Here is a 15,304-nt window from a genome sequence, read left to right on the forward strand (position 1 = left end):
TTTATATTTTGACTCTAAAAAACATGTTTCACTGACTTGCTTTTGGAGTGTGGCTGTGGTATGTGTGTGTGTGTGTGTGTGTGTGTGTGTGTGTGTGTGTGTGTGTGTGTGTGTGTGTGTGGGAGGGAGGGGGGTCAGATTGTGTAATGCTCTATTTGGTTAAGTTTACTATAAAACATGTCGTATTTGTGTTCATGTACTTGATTTTGTTTCCCAGCAGTAGAAGATAAAGCTAACAACATTCTCCATTTGCACAAGTCATTCATGTCAGCAAGCAAGGGGAGCGTTTCTGAAGAGCAGAGCTGGTACGAGGGTGGACGAAGGGTGAAGCAGGGGGCAGCATGTTGTCTTCCTGTTCTAGTCCTTTCTCCATCATGTGATGACCCTAAGTCCCTTGGCAGGGGGCTGGGTCGCCAGGGCAACCCCCCCTTCATTACCCATAAGTCTCGGAGTCGGACTACAATATCTCATTGTGAAGGCAAAGGTCAAATTCTCCATTCTCCTCGTGAATGCACATGTGTGCTATGTCTTTCGCCCACAATGCTCTTTTTATCCAGCACTGTTTAGAAGATGGATCATGACATCTACGTTAGAGAGAAGCTAACTTTAGAAAGACAGAGACACTGAAAACATAAAGACAAATGTACAACAACAAGTCATTCTGTGGATACCATTGTTTGTATTTGATCACTTTTGATCATGTGGCATATCGTTTGATTCCAGTTGCTTTACTTTTCGTTTCCTGGATGTAACTGCATGTTTTACAACATCACCCCTGGTGATCAGAAAATGAGTCACTCATGTGATATTCGAGTTTTAATTAATGTCTTTACCTCTTTTGAATTGTGACACCTTTTCAACACCCAGTTTTCTATAGCACGACAAGTAGTCTGAAAGAGTCTCTTGTGATCTGCTTGCTGAGAGAAAGTCTGACTGAGCAGACAGGGTTGTGGATGCTGAGGAGATCATGGAGGCCAGGTTTGTGGGCTCCAGTCACTGGGCTCCACACGGTATCAATGTCTGCCTGGATGCCTGGCAGCACCAGCTCACTGCAGACCCCCCCCCCCCCCCCACACACCCCATGCCCCCCCCCAGCTCCAGTATCTCCGCAAGCTATCTAAAGCAAATAAAACAATGTTCAATTTGAGTCGACCTGATCTACCCCCCCATACTCACCCCCGACTCCCCTCGAGCATGAAAAAAAAAGAGTTGACTTTTCTTTTTTCCCATCAGCACAAAATTCTAAAATAACCAACCTTGCTGTAAAAATTAAAAATAACATTTGAGGGGGAGATGAAAGGAAAACGGTGGAACATCTGGCCAGCAGACCCAGGCAGGTTAAGGTAAACAGCCAGGCCTTTTATGGAGGTGCTCAAGCCCTCTCGCAGATTCCAAGGTATGATGTGGAACACCTTCAAAGGAGCGTGGGGCCAGAACATCTTGTGTTCATTTACCTCGTAACCAGGACAACACTCCTCTTCAAATAGTTCTCTTGGCTTAATATACTCCCGCCAAGGAGAAGGTACGACGCACACACGTGAACCGGAGAAACACGTACGCTGATACAGAAAGGACTGTGTAAAAATACACTCTCACGCTAACTATACACATACACATGCCCCCCCTCCCCTAACTATACACAAACACACACACACACACTCACAGCTCCTCACACACCACACACACACTCACACCCATACTGATATTTTCAGACCAGCACCACATATTTGAGCAGTGACCTTCTGGGGAAGTAGGGAGGGGGTAGATTAATTAGTTCATGCCCGGCTCTGAAGCGAAGCGGCACGCCAAAGCCACACGTCAAGCCCTAGAACATCTGGCACTGGGCATCTGGCACCATACATCAAACCAGCTCCTCCATGTCCCTCTCTCATGTTGCCTTATCAAACTAGCTTCTCCTAAAACTAACATTTGCTCGAAAGGGGAACGTGAGCAAAGGAGCGGGAGCTAGCTGGAGGCTTCTGGGCTCCGAGTCCCAGAGGCAGTTTATCCGACCAGGCCTGAACAAGATCGCTCCCTCAACGTCCACTGCCTTCCCTACTGCCTTCCCTGTGAGGGGGGGGATGTTGGGCGGCATTCCTGGTGCAGGCAAGTTTCAGACACCAAGTGTGTCTGAAACCCCCCCCCCCCCCCCCCCCCCCGCCGCCCTCTGTTTGTGTTCAACCATCACGCAAATACACTCACATACTACACAGACATACACACAGACACACACTCATTTGGTCCAGTCGATGAGGATGAGATGACCAGGGAAGCTGTTACAACCCCTCCAGGGCCCTCCGCACTTTGAAGGCTCCAATGAACAGTCTACCACCAGCCCTATAGCCAATGAGAGGCCTGCAGGCCTATGCTGTCACACTGGCATGTCCCTACACACACACTACACACAGATTACACACACAAACTACACACACACACTACACACACAGACTACACTCACACACTACACACACACTACACACAGACTACACGCACAGACTACACACACACTACACACAGACTACACACACAGACTACTCACACACACTTCACACAGACTACACACGCACACTACACACAGACTACACACACACACTACACACAGACTACACACACACAGGCTGTCAATCTGGGTCATCCAGTATCTGTATCCACAGCTGGCCTCCTGCTCTACTACATACCAACCACCAGAGCCCCACCAGCATGGAGCATTTTGTCCCCACCCAACCCCAGCTCCATTCCTGTCCTCTGACGCCACGTAGAGCCCCACACCGCTGGGGAGAGAAGGTGCTGGTGGTGAAGAGCTGCCATGTTCTCTGTCACAAAGCAGCATGGTAGACTCTCTACCCTGCTGTGTGCGTGTGTGTGTGTGTGTGTGCGTGTGTGTGTGTGCATGTGTGTGTGCGTGTGTAAGAGTGTGTAGTTCTAGGTAGTCAGCAACTGAAATTGAATGATATTGTGCGGGATGAATTCGATCAGATCTTGTGTTTATTTCTCTGTCAGTTTAAATTATTGGTCTGCTTTGAGCGAAGACGTACACACACAGACAGACATGTGCCTGCAAACACAATCTCTCACACACACACACACAAATACTCAGAAAACCGGTAGGAGTAAACAGTATTTAGAAAGAGAAGAACAAGAAAAAAATGCAACTAAATCTATGTTTGTTGTGTTTCATTCAAAATCTCACAATAGTAGCTTTTCCTCAAGGAAATGTCTTTGACGGATTATTCAGATTGTTCCAAAGATAATTCCATCAGCAGTTCGATGGCAAACACGTAAAGAAAAAAAAATATCACAACATGATGTTAAACAAAATCTCAAGGCTAGTGTTAAAAGAGACGATGTCTTAGTATAGGAACATCTTTTATAAAACAGTCATTATGTTTCACATGAATCATCCGATATTCCTCAGAAGGGAGGATGTTTACAGTCCGCTCTGAATCCGATTATGAGGAAGTTCATCGTGTTTCTTTGTGTATCTGTCTTTCTTTCTCTATCTCTCCTTTTCTCCCTGCATTTATTCCCCTCTATCTCCCTCTCCCCCCCTATCAGTCTCTCTCCCTCCCTCTCGCTCTTGCTCTCCCCTTGTGTTGTGTGTGTGCGTCTGGGTGCGTGCGTGTATTCGTGTGCTTGGGGAATCGGTAAAAGCCGATTGGGAGGGGATTGCTGAGGGGATTTTTCTCATGTACCGTTCTGCAGGGAAAGGGGCTAGATTCCAACTGTTATTGTGTAGGAATGGCCTGCAGCTTTTTGTCTGTCTCCTGTTTGCTGGGTAAGGGGAGGTTTTGCTATACTAAGCAGGCTATGGATCCTTTCCCCACCAATCCTCCAGTAATCCTAATAATCCAAGCTTGCGTTCTCATTCCTCGGTAATAGGTGCCAGATGCTGATAGCCCGGATAAACAGCAAACCTGTGTTTTCATCCAAGGAAAATAAAACGTTGGGGGCCACAGGAATTTGCATGCTGTTCTTGAAGCATGTGAACACACACACACACACATACCTACACAGGGCGTTGAATATCTGCCTGCCCACCAAGACAGTGGGAGACATCCTGGAGACAAATGTTGCACACGACCCACACACACACGCATGTCCCACCCTTTCATGCACGTTCACCAAATGCAGAGAAACGGGAGCGATGCACGGTTAACGCAGGGAATTACCATCAGCACATCTTTTCCAAATTTTTGCAGCTATTGGGGCTGCACACATCATGTGTTTTCTACTGGCTAAAGGGGGGGGGGGGAGAGAGAGAGAGAGGGAGAAAGAAAGGTGTGGTGCAGCGTATTGTTCAAACCCTGTGTACTGAAGGCTCCAGGCTTCTTGCACAGATTGCTTTTTCCCACTCTGCAGAGACCCAGGTGGTCTGGGGTGGAGACGGTGGATTGTGACTGGCCTATCGTGCCACGGAGCCCAGACGCAGGGAGCTGAGCTGGCTCTCCTCTGGATCTGCTGGGAGAGCTCCCCGCTCGTCTCGTTTGATGCTCCCATGCATGCTGCAGGAGAGGGGGACAACAACAAGTCAAGCGCACCATCTAAATTAATTTAATTTGATACCGTTTGAGGCATTCTGGAACAATGGCAGCAGGATATGCAGAGCCAAATATATGTTGACGTAGTTCTTGAAAATAACCTGTATTCAGGTGGCACGTAGGATTTGGGTGCTGCAAGGCCAAATTCACAAAACAGACATCAGAGGATATATTTGTGAAGGTACACTATTGTTCTGTATATCTGAGTACAGTCAATTTGTATTATTTTTTCCCCGGTAAATTCTAATGCAGCATATTAACATTTTCTGAGAGGCCAACAAAAGACTGTTCTGGCTTCACTTTTACTTTAGCCTTTCAACAGAGAAGATGTTCTTCCTAGTATTTACTCCAGGCTATGATGTGTGCTGTCCATCTCTGTGATATTACAGGAAATATATGAAGGCGCTGTTGCAGTGGGAGTTTGTCGATCCTACTGTAAGTTCTGCTCTACTGTTATTGATTCTAGTTTTCTTGTCTTTTACTTTTCTTTCTCCACTTTTGTCCTTTTTACTCCAGTCTTTTTCCTCTTTGGCTTTTATGACACCATGAGTTTTCTCGAACTTTCCTGTGAGCTCCAAAGTGTCATCTCCAAAAGCTGAAGCTAAAGACTCTAATCTCCACAAGTCATAACAGTCCTGAAGCCTTCCCACATAAATGTACCGTTCTGTACATGGTTATCAGATGGACATCAGTGAAAACATCATCATTTCACTGCGTTCGGAAAGCTCGTAAACCACAATGGCCACAATAATGGTAACGGCATTGACAATGACCTTGATGGTGATGTTATCAGTGAAGTTGATGGCGGAAGATGCGGCGGTGATGGCCCCAGCGATGGTGCCGATGACAGAGAAAGGGTAATACGATGACTTTCCCTTTGACAAATTATCCTCTGGCTCCATTCTATGCTACAGAACGCTCTCCTGCCAGGCCCCTGTTTAACTGACAGCAGTATACCTCCCTCCTCCTCCTCCTCCTCCTCCACCCTGGAGACACCAGGAGCCCGTACTAGGGAAGGGATCGATCATAGTAATGGCTTCCCCCTGTGGCGACTGAAGCCAGAGGCGGGTGACACATCGCCCCATCACAGTGAACACAACGCTCCATCACGGCTGACAATGGTTGCCACAGCCCCGGACCAATCAGCTCCCTTGGCCACTTCATCATTTTGGCCAATCCGCTCTCACATCCGCCAATCAACAGAGCCCATTCGCTCGGACTTGATTTCATCGCCCCAACTAGCTAACCTATCCGTTTCCATCCCTCCACGTCTCAACCCTATTCGGAGGATGAAGACCTGCATGAAAATTTCAGCCGCTCAATAGATAATTCATACACAAAAGATCCCTTGTGCTTTCTTCTCCCTCTGGTCTATTCCACAGTGTTCCAACGGCTGTCAGCGACCATATATCTTCAGCCTCTGACCGACAGACTCCATCTCGGCCTGTAGGCTTTGATCCTGTCCCAGCCTCCCTGCACTCTATCAATCCAGTCACTCTCCCCCGCTCTCCCTTGCTCTCGCCAGCTCGTCTCTCCTCTGCTCTGCAGTTGTCTCCCCGGTCCCGGGTTAAGTTCAGGCTGAGTAATGGTTCTCTCCATCAACCTGGGTTCAGCTGCCAGGGAGCCAGAAGGCTAGTGGGCCCACGAGGCTAGGAGCAAGGGTGCTGATGGTTATAGAGGGGGTTGCTGTTCGCTGGCTAGTTAGTTTAGGTGTTGGTGGGCTGAGACCAGAGGGCTTCCAAAGGTCATTGGGAGGGAGGGGTCACGGGAGCTCCATCGCTGATGCAGACAGTCTGAGGGTTCCCATGGGCTTTCATCCAGCGTTGTCATGGTTCTTAAGGGCAGATGGTCCTCATGGATGAATGGTATGTCAGAGGTAGAGCACTGGAGGGTGGTGTCACCTTACTGATCCGCTCTCAGAAACAACATCCATGTAGGAGAACTTTCTGGAAAATCTGTTTCGCTTCCAGCTGCTAACACAAGCCCTTTTAGCCGGTACCAGACAGGTGCTATCTTAAGGATTTTCTCACAACCAAGGAGATAACCTTAAATTGATATTCTGAAGTGTAGAAAACCTTTTGTTCAGATCATCCCTTCCCCAGATCTCTGAATTCTCCAAGGTGTCTGACAGAGACATGAACAACACATGATTGAGATGTCGGCTAAATCCTAGCTACACAGTGAGTCAAATCACTAAACCCCCTCACCTTCTGCTTCAGATCCTGTCAGACACAAACCAAGGCCATGACTAGGCGAGCTGTTTCCTGACCTGAATTGAACGTCCCACGCGTCACCCTCCTTTTACAGTGGAGGACAATCGAGGCCCCCTTCAGGCAGGGATGTGTAACTGCATGAGTCAGGCAAACAGCTGCTCTTTGTTAGGCATAGTCAGTGTGCATGTCACACCCATGCTGGATGTGTGGGGCCGGATGATCTGCTTGTCCGGCAAAGGGAGGGGTTTTTGAGTTTGTGTGTGTGTGTTTGGGGGGGGGGGAGGAAGCGGATGCTTGAGCACGTGGGTGAACATTCCGTTCATTCTGTTTGTATTAGCATTTCTCACACATTGATTTTTTGTCTCATTAATTGGCGATTTGTTCTCCAGCCGTTTTGGAATGATTACAGTGATGGCCCTTTAGAAACATGATGAAAGCTGGAAAAGCGATTAACCCCCACCGTCTTCAATCCGACATGTCAAGACAAGACGTAGACAGATTCCCAGATTATTAAGACAATCAGGGTAATTGTTATTGGCAATTGACAAGCTGAAACATATTTGACTGAAACCCATCAGCCAGTCTGACAGAAAGAAGCCTGTATTTAAGATGGAGCTGTTTCACTGACTGTTGACTGGGAACAAAACTGTTGATTCTTCTTGGGGGAAAATAAATGAGCTCATTTGTACTTGAAAGCTTTTTTTTTTTTCAAGAGTCATAAATTACTAATGTACAACAAAGCTGCTGTTTATGCTTTTACCCACGTGGGATTGTTATGTGTTATATTGTTAAATTGGGCCATACTTTTCAGAAAGCGTTCTCAAAACGGGAATCCACAATAGGGATGAAGATTATGCACATCTCAATAATGAGAATTTGTTTTGTATTGTTTGCACCATGCATTCTAAGACACTATTCTGCTATTTGTATCTATGTATATAATGACTATACAGTCTATGCACAAACGATTAATAGTGTAAAATCATCAGGGCAAATATAGGGTGAGCCTAAAAGCTTTCTTATATGAGTATGTGATAACTCAAGCAAATGCTTTCTAAATGCACAAATTGTAGTTTTGCATCATGATTCTTTCGTATATGATTCATGAAAACATAACAGTTGAATTCGTATGTGCATAATGATTATGTTCTGCTGGCTCTTTAAAAGCTGAAGCGTGGACACGGCTGCTCACAGCATCGCCATGGCAGCCAAGAGCTCCTGAGATAAATCCCCCTCGCTAATCAATGAGGGTCCTCTGCCAGGGCCGCGTCCCTCGCCCACGCCAGCCTCTCACCACATCGTCCCCCCTGTCGGAATCCATCACTGATCACAAATCATGAAGTCCTGCACACCCCCCCCCCCCCCCCTTCCACCCACCCTCTCCCCTCATCATCCCCCCCCTCTACCCCTCGTGGAGACTCCCCAGCACCCCGCCGTCCTCCCATATGTCCCGAGACACACCAGACCCCCCCCCCCCCACCCCCCCGCACCCAAGTCTAATAAACTCTGTAGGTGTCACGGCAGACGGTCCCTTGTCTGGAAAAGCTCCCTGTTCTTAGTCATAAATGATTTATGTGACAGTGGTTCAGCCTTGTCTTCGCTTTCTTTTTTCGATTTTCGTCCTTTTTATTTCCTCTCCATCGTTTTTTGAGGGGCGTAATTAAAACCCTGGGAGCCCTCTGACTGTGCTCGGGATGATCTCCCCTGGCACATCTCCATCTGTGGACCAGTCACACGTCCTTCTCTTCATTAGAGCCCAGCTGTGCAAACTGTCTGTCGGCCCCCCGCCCCTGCCCGGCAGAACACCATCCTCATCCCCAGCTCCTTTCCTCTCCCTCAAACCTTACCCCCATCATTAGCTATCAATCTGCTTTGTCCCCAGTCCTACCGGTCCGATGCCCAGACCCTTCACCCAGCAGCCATGTCCCCAAACCTATTTCCAAGCTCTGTTCCTAAACCGATTCATGTCCTCACCCCCATCCCAGCCACACCCCCAGCCCCAGCCCCATCCCCAGCCCCATCCCAGCCCCTTCCTTGCAGAGATAGAGAGTGAAGAAAGAGAGAGAGAGAGAGAGCGAGAAGCAGAGATCTCTCCAAATCTGTCTCAATATCTCACATCAGTTCTACTTTGCTAGGCTGATTTGCTCCTAATTTTGTCTCAAACAGCTCTCTCCGCTGTGATCTGGTTGATGCTAATGGCCGCCGCAGTGGAGACATTTGGGTGGATGAAAGGCTTTTACAGAAGCATGCAGGGGAAGATGGCCGACTTGTTAGTGCGATATCAAGCGAGAATGTGAGTTTGAAGTTTGTTTTCCCACATACTTCTCTTAGACAGGGTAGATATGAGAGGGCTTGTGACGGATGCTTCGGAGATTGTGACAACATATGCATGTGTCTGTTGGCAGCCAACGGTGCGCAACACAACAAACAGACAAACGGAGCAAATGCTATGCAGGCAAAGTGAGAAATGGAAGGCCAATTTCGACTGTATACATTCCATCACTCATGATAATGTACATGTTTACATGAAACTTCGACTAGTGATTGATTCACAATGTTCCGTGAAATGATGATAGGTGTGCTGGGCTCAGACAGGAGAGGACGTGTGCATAATGAGCAGAAGCACGAGCAGAACCGCGGCTGTTGTTAAACCGGCGCTCAGGCACGACGGGCCGAAAAGACCCTCCAAATGAGCATCACGACAGCAGTCAATCCCAGCATGCCCTTATAACCTCAAATCCAGGGCCTCATCATTTGATGGGAGACAGGCCCTGTCTGCCAGCCTAGTCAGAGAGCTTGTTTTGCCTCACGGTCCATCCCATTTAACGGGCCTCTGGCTCCAAGCGTGCGAGATCCAATTTGGGCCACGCTCAATCAACCTAATTCTACGGGGGACACGGAAGCAAGGTACTGCAATGTGTGCAAGAACGGAGCGCTCAACAAAGCAGCTTTTAAAGGTCATGTTTTCGCTGCCTCTGTGCCCAGAAGACCCTTATAGACGGGCGCGGTTTACCAACACACCGTGTGAATTCATCAAAGCCATTCAAGTCTGGAGTGATTAATGTTGTTGAGTTGGGAGCAGCACGTTTTGACGGCGCAAGCTGGGACTGTGTGAAAACTGTGGTGTGGCTAAATCCCCACATGGCCTATTTATAGATTCAGCAACTGAAGAAGCAGTTCAGAATGTCTCTCAAATCAACAAATTGATCGGGCTTGGAATAAAGAAGCACAGTCTGCAGACCCCACCTTTATGTCTTTATCGATAGATACATACTGTAGTTGCCACAGTGGTGAATTTTGCACAATATATGCAATATTTGCAAGGCAACAAACTTTACTTCACTCCCCCTCTCAATATGCTCATCATTCTCCTGGGGAGCCCAGTACCAATGCTTCTGACTCTGCAGTACAAGAAGCCAATTATATTGTCAGCATGGGACCTCCGCTTGACATCGCATGTCCTGATGGCCTAATGGAATAAAGGGGGTTTCTCACACACTCCCGCTGTGTCCTTGACACTTTGAAATGTCTACTTTGCAATTTCTGTAATTTTGGTGAGGAGGGGGGGGGGGGGGGGGTGTTACAGAGATACCACCGTGTGGACTGGACTCCACAGGGGGGAGATTTTAGGCAGCCAATCTCAAGATGCGATCCGGGTATGGGACACCAGTCACTTACCAGTGAGGTAAACTAACTGGTGTCCCATCACCACAGTCACTATGCATGGGTATATTTCACATTGCAGTATTTGCTTCCTAGTTTCTTCACTTTGGATAACCGACAGGTGACCGTTGATATTAGCAATGAAACTGACCATTAATTGGAAGATGCCACCAAACCAAGCTGCTCTGCGGGCCAGCCTCTCTGGGGGAGATAATCAGTAGAAGTGCACACTTGGTCGTATGGATCTCAGAGGGGTAGGCGCAAAGGCAGAGAAGAAGACAAGCTTCACTGAGTTCCGTGCCTTGTCATCAACTCCCAGACCCCCAGACGTTTACAGGAGTCAGGAATGGTTGTTATAAATGTACAACACGCAGTTGTAAAGTGAGTGCCAAGTCGTGTTTGAGGATGGGGGGGCTCCGACTGCCTTGTTCTAATGAGCTCTCCCCCCAACCACCAGATGTGATGGAGCCAGAGCTCTGTGAAGTTAACATCTGCACGTAATTGGATATTGTAGCTATTGTGGAAAACATGTTGAGGGGGCCCCTTTTCACTGTTAGAACTCATTATCAATGTTTATGTTAATGGTTTCGCCCAACCAAGGTTGTTCTGGATGCTAGCCCCGTTTTCCAGATTGAAGCAGTTTCGCAGATTTTGTTTTGTTCTGTTTACAAGAAAAGGGTTTCAACCCCTTGACTATTTCTTCCCGGGTTTAGGAGGTCTCTGGTGTGAGAGCAGTCGGTTCCACTGTTCCACAGTGACAGGCAAACTTGTTTCTTGGCAAACAAGGACTGAGAGACAGCTTTAGTCACTTAGTGATTTGACACATCACCTGTCACACACAGATGTTAGACTTAATATGCACTGTCAAAGAAAAACCTGCCTGCCTGCCTGTCTGCTGCTGCTTGTCTTCATACGCTGTGCTCAATACATAATTTTTATCATTCTCCTGACAAACGTCAAGGTGCATCTGACATCAAATCAGGAGTTCTATTCCATTTGTAATTGATGTTAAAAAATGTACCTTAGTCATTTGTACAAGCATGGGTATCAGTGTTTTAAGTAGTAAAAAATTATATTTTATCATCACATACTGTAGGCTACTTTTTAAAATGTATCCTGGCATTAATCAGACTTAGATGCAGTGAAATGTTTTTTGCAGAGGTGGGTGTCCTGTGGAGAGAAGCCTGGAGCAGCTGGAATAAATCTCTCCTTTCATGTCAGACATCCCCTTAGATGACCTGCTTTTGCTTGATATTATTCTGAGCAAGATTGAATAATTGAGAACATATTTCGAAAAGGGAAAAATTACACGACCCTTTCTCTCTCTCTCTGAAATCCTTTCCATCTTACATAGTCAGTTAGCCTGGCTCTACCCTCAATAAACCAGTCAACTTGACCTTCAGTGGAGTCGTGCATTTGGGTCCACACCCCAGTAGCCAGTTGGTCCAACATAACAGCCCTCCTACGTACTTCCGCTCAATTTTCATTTTGCTTCTGTACTGCGTCTGGGCTTGAGGTATATTGGTCAGATGTCTCCGGTAAACTTTTCACCGGTCCAATCGGCGAACAGAGGGAGTGGCTGGGAACGATAACGTTGATGTCGTGCGCTAGTTTGAGTTGTAGTTAAGTAATGGCGGCGGAGAAAGATGCGAGCAAAGCTATTCGGTCCGTTGTGGCAACGCTGCTGAATATTCAGAAGTTAAAGCCGGAGCAAGAACAATCTTTGATCCCCATGGGGTTCATTTGAGTTTCCAGCTAAGGCGAACGCTAGCGATTGGTTATGCCAGATCCAGAGTGGCTCTGGGCAGATCCAATAGTTGTAAACTTTAACAGAGTACCCGCCTTTAAGGAAGTTAACCCTTGTCAATGGATCGAGCCCAGACTCTCTGTACAAATGCAATGTAAGAGAGTCTGGTTTGGACCTGGCTAATAATCAGTGGGCAATCTGGGCAAATGTGTGTGTGTGGTTTGAATGCCTCCTACAGAGATTCCATCTAGTTGGAACTGGGTGAGGTAGATCAGCAGAAGATGTTTACTGAACGTGTGTGAGTGTGAGTGTGTGTGTGTGTGTGTGTGTGGCGTGGGGGGTCTGGATGTGTGGAGCCCTGCTGGGGAATGGCCCCTTCTTCTTTCGATGGCGTAATCTGTAACAGTGTTACTTTAGACATCCATTTCTCAGGGATTTGCATAGATTGTACAGCATAAATTGGTGTAACCTGACTCGTCAGATAGTTTGCCACACATATCCATCTGGGAAGTCGTCCTTGGAAACTGTTTGGAAAACAGCAGGCACTTAGAAAAAATCTATATTTGGTAGGTGATTGGATGAACAATCTGTCTATCACCGTCTATCCCGGTCTAACTTCAACCACTCCTGTAGCTGTCAGCCGCTCCTCATTGGACACTGATCATGATAAACGAAAGACTTGGAGCTCAGCAAGATGGAATCTTGCATGGTTGTGATCTTGTGAATCCAGCTGTCTTGCGAGGTTTAACATTGGTGTATATGTTTTGTCCTGTTTTGGTCAAACGGAATGACATAATCAAACATCTTTGTACCACTTCTGTTCATGTCTCTCTTGTTCTCTTTCAGTTCTCTTCTGAGGTGGAGGAACATGATGGAAATGCTACTCAAATAGAGCTTCAGTGGAAAAGAGACTGGATATGTTTAAGGCCTTGGAGCATTGAGTTGCGTGGGTGACATCTCTTGTAATGATTAAAATGGCAGTGTTATTGAACGGAAAAACACAGAGTCCAACCTTGGGTGTTAATTGGTTTTGTGGTTACAGAAGGTTTCAATGGAGAAGTTAAAAAAAACCTGAATATTCTTCTGCTCGGCAATGCGTCGTTTATCCATGATAGCACCGATACGCTCAAAGACATGCAGCACAGCCATGGACCGCTTTGTGAACACTTAATGAACACAAGTTTATTTCACTTGACACGACCTTGCATGAAGAAGGACACCACTTGCCAGTATGTTAGCCTGCTTCAGAGACTCTAATCCCACAGTAACTCACTAAGCGATAACAAACATGGCGTGTGATCAAACTACACTTCAGCGGATGGAGAGGCGTGTGTTTAGATTTACAGAGATTTACTGGGTGACTCTGGGGAGGAGGAATGGATAGCAGAGACAGGAGGTCAAACAGCAACACCAGCGAAAAAGCAGAGATATCCCCCATGATGTCTTACTAGTGATGCAATTTATATATTCTCTGAATCGTTCTTAATATGAAATGGCATACACATGAACTGATTCTGGTCTGAACTGGAAAAATAACATCTAATCCTGGGTAACATCCTCCAAATGTTTTCAAATACTTTGCTTTAATCAAATTCTAAATTAAATAAACATACAAATGAAGTAGAAGCAATTTGTTATTGCCTCCCAGATCTCCCTTTTATGAGTTAGGGAATTACTTTCTGTGCTGGAAGCTTCGCCCGATCCCCACCATGTGATTTGAATTGATGTTGCGATCCGTGTTTGTTAATGTTTGGAAATGGATTCCAGTCCACCTGCGATGATAGCCAGACAACACATCACCACGTTGGTTCATGTTTTTGTCATTACCAAAACGAAACAGATATTGATTTGAGAAAAGGTGTTTTTCAGGAAAGTTGGGTCCCACGGATTGTTAATTATCTGCCACAGTCTCATACTGATCTGGAAGGTTGGTGTCAGACCTGCTAATTATGTTCAGCAACATGAGAGAAAATGAACATCTTAATTTACATTTTCATAATAACTCTCAATTAGGCCTCGAGCAGAAATGTTTTCTCGGATTGAAAAACTGGATGTGTGCCTTTCTGTTGCTCTGAAAGCAAAAATCATTTAGTTTTTTGTGTTTGTTCTGTTATTCTTGTAGCAGACTTAAACCTCGTAGACTGGGCCGTAGACAATTAACAGAAGAGGAAATTGCTAGTATTGAAATGCTGCAGGAAATGTTTGGTTATCTCTGGAACCTTTCAAGCTACTGCTAAGTCAAAACATCCCATTTCTTACTAATAGTAACTCAAATAACAGCAGCATTTATTCCAGCATTTGTTTCATCCTAATGATAAACTGTATTTCTATACCTGTCAGAAGTAGCAAAAACCCAATATATTGACTGACAAACTAAATATGTCTCCAAACAATCCATCCAAGCATTTTATATGTCCTTAGCTAGCTTTCAGCAACATTCTCAACCCAACATACATACAATTTACATATTATGCTCACTTGAACCAGAGCAAAATAGAGAATTGCTAATGTCCAGTACTGCATGGACTGTGTAGACCAGCCTGTGTATGTGGTTTGTCTCTGACTGTTGACCCCATGTCTTCCCCCAGCCAGACCATCTCTGTCCCCCGAGGCCCCTGATGGGGAGCGCTTGATTGATTTACCTCGGTTCCTCTGAGCGGAGGTCTGGCTGAGGGCGAGGAGGGTGAGGAGGTGGAGGGGCTGAGGGTTCACCTGAGCGGGGGTGTAAACACGGACATGATGAACCCTAGTCGGGAGGAGGAGGAGGAGGGGATCCTGTCAGGGTAAGTACTGACGGAGACGGCTCTCCTCTCTGTGTGATCGCACCACCAACACCAGTCTGACATAACCTTCCACACATCCTGCTTGAAAAAGCATACACTTTTCTCTCTGTTGCTTTGTGCTCGGAATGTGTTCACGGGCAGCTGTGTCAACAATAAAAGAGCCCTGTGAACGTTTAGCCTAGGTGCCGTGCCTTCCTCTGACTGGGTTTCTTGATATCAAGAGGACAGGTTTGCTGTGCTGGCAGTGCCATCATGTCTCACTGCTGTGAACTTGAAGTGTGTGTGCTGAATCCTGGCCTCCCGCACACTCTAGCAACCCGCCCACGCCCAACGCCTACCTGCAAATCTGTCACTGCCGCT

At 46.6% G+C, this 15,304-nt stretch overlaps 1 long non-coding RNA gene across 2 annotated transcripts in view; it reads right to left on the reverse strand.

Annotated features, from left to right (window-relative positions):
- Positions 1-4,253: 4,253 nt before the first annotated feature.
- LOC124472981 overlaps positions 4,254-15,304 on the reverse strand; it is a 28,566-nt gene continuing 17,515 nt past the window's right edge. For both annotated transcript variants that reach the window (XR_006956671.1, XR_006956670.1), the window contains one exon: positions 4,254-4,502. This is a non-coding gene — a long non-coding RNA (uncharacterized LOC124472981). The remainder of the gene's footprint in view (positions 4,503-15,304) is intronic.

This window comes from Hypomesus transpacificus, chromosome 10 (genome assembly GCF_021917145.1).
Source record: "Hypomesus transpacificus isolate Combined female chromosome 10, fHypTra1, whole genome shotgun sequence".
NCBI classification, from domain to species: domain Eukaryota; kingdom Metazoa; phylum Chordata; class Actinopteri; order Osmeriformes; family Osmeridae; genus Hypomesus; species Hypomesus transpacificus.